The sequence below is a fragment of the Triticum dicoccoides genome, chromosome 4A (assembly GCF_002162155.2).
Source record: "Triticum dicoccoides isolate Atlit2015 ecotype Zavitan chromosome 4A, WEW_v2.0, whole genome shotgun sequence".
Classification (NCBI taxonomy): Eukaryota; Viridiplantae; Streptophyta; class Magnoliopsida; order Poales; family Poaceae; genus Triticum; species Triticum dicoccoides.
Window position 1 is genome coordinate 415,147,273 of NC_041386.1, and position 4,231 is coordinate 415,151,503.

A 4,231-nucleotide genomic window follows, 5' to 3' on the forward strand; every position below is an offset into this window, starting at 1 on the left:
CTAGAGATCATTACTGTTTGTTATCCAGGAAATACAAAAGTTTGGATTGTTGAATGCATTCTGAATTCTAGCTATACAAAAGTTTTTTCCTTCTGAAATGTGTTTTTCTTCTTCTTCCTGTTTTGAGTAGTTTGCGTAAGTTTTCTGAAATGATGATGTATTTTTCTTAATTCAGCGAACCGTGAGATGGACTTAGAAGAAGAAACTGTCTCCTGATTGCAGTTGATTAATTAGTATATATGTTGTAGACTTGTAGCATACCTACCTCTATATGGTTTTATATTTCAACTTGATTTCTGAATATTCCAAACCACACGCGAAGTCCTTTCTTACAAGAAGAAGTTTCTCTTCATAACAGTGAACAAAACTACTGTCAATCAGCTCAGTTCTAGTGCTGTTGGATTTTTTTTAATTGGCTTCTTGCAGTTTTGAAAATTCAGTTTATTCGGCTACTGAAAATTCAGTTAATTCAGTTAGGCACACAAATTTCAGAACTTTTGTGTGCCCTAGTACTTGGTGTTTGTAGGAAACCAGGAGTGTCAATGGGACTAGAATTCACTTGTTCTTATATGGGTTTGCAAAACTTGTTCATGTACTGAACTACTAATGCCTTGTGATGCTCTGAATTACTTGTGATGCCTCTGAATTACTTGTGATCACATTGAGAAAGACTTGTAAAGATGATGATCATCTTTAACAGAAACCAATTTGTGATGATTTTGCTAGTTTGCTGGGTTTTGTCTCCGACCATCGTGTCGTGATGATTTTGCAGGTACCCCGAGAGGCCCTTGAGTTTGCCGGAATGTCGATTAACTTCCGTTCCGGCAAATTCGGGTACTCCATATGTCCTATTTTCAGCAAAGGTCATGCTGAAATTTTCCGTGAATTTTAGCATGACTTTGCTAAAAATAGGACATATGGGGTACTTGTGACTAATGCATAGGCCGGGGTATCTTAGTAGTTAATTAAGTAGGATCAAGTGCCACGGCGTACTTGTGACTAATGCATGGCTTTTAGGGTGCCTCGGTGTCGATAAAAACCGAAATGATGAAAAGTTAGGCTTTTAGGGTGCCTTGGCGTCGAAAAACCCTCAATGATAAAAGCTTAGATTTTAGGATGCCTCGGTGTCGACAAACCCTAAATGATGAGACCATGATCTTGTTCCTTGACAATAACCAACTTTTTGACCAAATTTGTTTCTATTTCGAGAGAAACATGGCCCATAACGATGAGGCCGGGGGTTCGGGCGGCAAGGCATTCTGGGAGCTGTCCCAGGAGATGGAGGAACAACCTCACTTGTATGAGGCCGCCGCCTTCCCCACCGATCCTGAGACCACGGATGGTGCCGCCGAGGATGACCACACTGATGCCACCACTGATGGTGCCGCTGAGGATGCCACCACTGATGATGGCGGCGCACGCACAGATAGCAGCCAGCCGAAGAGGCAACGGAAGGACCGGCGCCCGATCGTGCTCCGCACCCTCAAGGAGGAAGTTACTGAAGTGGACTCCAACGGGAATCCAACGGCGCCCGAACGAATAGTCAAGGGGTACTCGCTTCAGCTCGGGTGCATTGTCCGGAGCACCGTCTCGATCAACACCGAGAACCTGAGGCATCCTGACCGAGGGAATTTGCGCCACCTCCTCTTCACGAAGCTGCACGAATGATACAAGTTCCCCGCTGAATTCGAAAACACAAGCCTCAAAGGGAATAAAGTGAACAATGCTGCCCTCACGAAGATGAGCAAGGTCCTGTCTACTTGGAAAAGCAATGTGAAGAGAATGATCGAGAAAGGTGAGAGTTATGAGAAGATCAAGGAGAAAAATCCTTCGATCACCGAAGATGACTACAACGACTTCAAGATCAATTGCTCGAGCACCGCAAGCTCCCAATCAAGTGAGTGGGGGAAACAAATGCGGGAGCTGAACATAGGGGAACACACACTCGGTCCCGGCGGTTACAGAGTGGCGGAGCCTATATGGGACAAGGAGGAGGCGGACCGTGCCGAGCAAGGCCTACCGCCCCTCTTCGATAAATACGGTGACAAGCAGACCAGGAACTTTGTCAGGGCCCGGTACAAGAAGGACCCGAAAACAAAGGAGCTTACAACGGATCCGAAGACCAGGCGGCTTGAGCTTGTTCTGGTAAGGAATACACCCCCGCGTAATTAGCTCCATATGGTTGCATTCTAATTAATGAAGCCAAATTTCTAAATGGTTCACATTCCTTCCGCAGGCGACTGAAAGCAGTAGCGCGGGGTCGACTAAGAGCAACCCTTGGGACACCACTCTAAATAGGGGGTTGAATATAATGAAGAACAAGGATAAGCTCAGTAAGCCGACGTCAGCTGGTCGTGTGGCCGACAAAGGCTTGTCGACAAAATGGGGGTCATACTATACCGCTGGTGTGCGGAAGGAGAAAAAGACCAGCTCGGAAAGCCAGGCGCGAGAGGTTCAAGAACTCAAGGCACAGGTGGCGCGGATTCCGGAGATTGTCCAAGAGCAAGTGGAACAACGACTCGGAGCGACGATCACCGCCCTTGTGCCTACCTTGATCTCGGGGTTGAGTGCGTGGATTGCGGGCGGCCAACAGGGGCCGCCCCCGATTCCTAGCTTCACGGCCAGCAACTCGCATAATGCGATGGCGGGGCCATTGGTGCCTCCGGCGGAGGCGGCATTGGTGTCTCCGACGCCAGCACGGGAGCTTAATGCACCCGGGTGTACGCCGGCCGGCACCTCTTCAGCAAGCGGCCGCTCCGTCAACTGCACGCCCGCCGTTGGCGGTGCCTCGACATTAGCCGAGCTCGACGCCATCATCACGGTAACTAATTAAGCCTCTCTCGGCCGAGGACTTCATCTCCTTGCCTTTGACTGGGCATCCCTGACGCCCTACATGTTTTCGCAGGGCGCCGCCGACGTTCCGTGCACTCTCCTCCACTTCGTGAACAACGAGTTGGTCGATGTCGCCAAGGGCAAAATCGTTCAACCGGGCAACCCCTTGTTCCACGGTACCCAGATGCCACCCAACTTGTTTAGGGTTCAACTGGTTCGGCTGCTGCCAGGCTGCGACGACTTGTTACCTCCGATTCGACCCGTCGGGGCCGACGATGATGACGTGATGACCCTCAGCGCCTGCCTGAGCTGGCCCCTGCTTTGGCCGAAGAGCCAGATTTGTTTGGGGGCGGGGGACACCACCCCAAAGACAACACCGCCAGTCGTGCCGGCGCCAAGTCGGCCCCATGGCAAGACCGCCGTAACGGTGCCGGACATCCCTATGCCACTGGATCCAAACATGCATATGGCACAGGATCAGAACGACGACGAACGACGACGATGATACATTTGGCAACGTCGATCAGTACTTTGCCGAGCATGGGTACGATGGCGACTTCATGGGGCCTCCTTCTCAAGAACCAAACCCAACAAAAGACGTGTGCGATCTAGCTCGTACCGCGGAGAAGCCAAGTTGCAACAGGCGCCGTCTGGCGTTCAGCTCTCAGGAGACGCCTCCAGCTGCCGACTTCACCGAGCCTCAGATAGGCGAGGTGCGAAATATTATCAGCCCCAACACACTCAAGAAGGCGGTCTGTGAGCAGAACTCGGTCCCATTACAGGAGAAGAAGAAGGCACGCAAAAGAAAGACTAAGAAGGGTGCGAGCCAGTCGGCACCGAGTATGATCCGTGCTCAGGACGGGCCACCTTCACCGCAGGATATCTCGAGGAGGGTGCATGTGGCGGGTAGGGCGATGCTACCGACAAATATGCTCAATGCTGCAACCGGTGCTATGCGGAGTCTGCATGACAGTGTTCTTGCTTTGGAGAAGCGGCGTCTCAGGGAGAAGGATGTGGCATACCCGGTTTTCGCGGCCAAGGTGCCAGAGGGCAAGGGCTTTGTGGATAACTCCATCGGGCGTACGATCGTCCTGCGTTTTGATGACATCCACGCTATGTTGAACCTTCATCCGCTGCACTACACCTTCGTTCGGCTATTTTCGCTGAGTATGGAGATGCGGATCATTCGCGACAAGACCCCGGACATCGTGATAGTCGACCCCTTATACATGCGTGCCAAGATCTTGGGCAGCGCTGGGGACCGGCAAGTCGCGAGTTCTTACCTCGAAGGCGTCATTCTGGCAAACCAAGATAAGGATAACTTCCTCGTGCCTTACTTTCCCGAGTAAGTCCTCCCCTCAACCGGCCCGTAACATATGAATTCTTACTTTTCGATCGT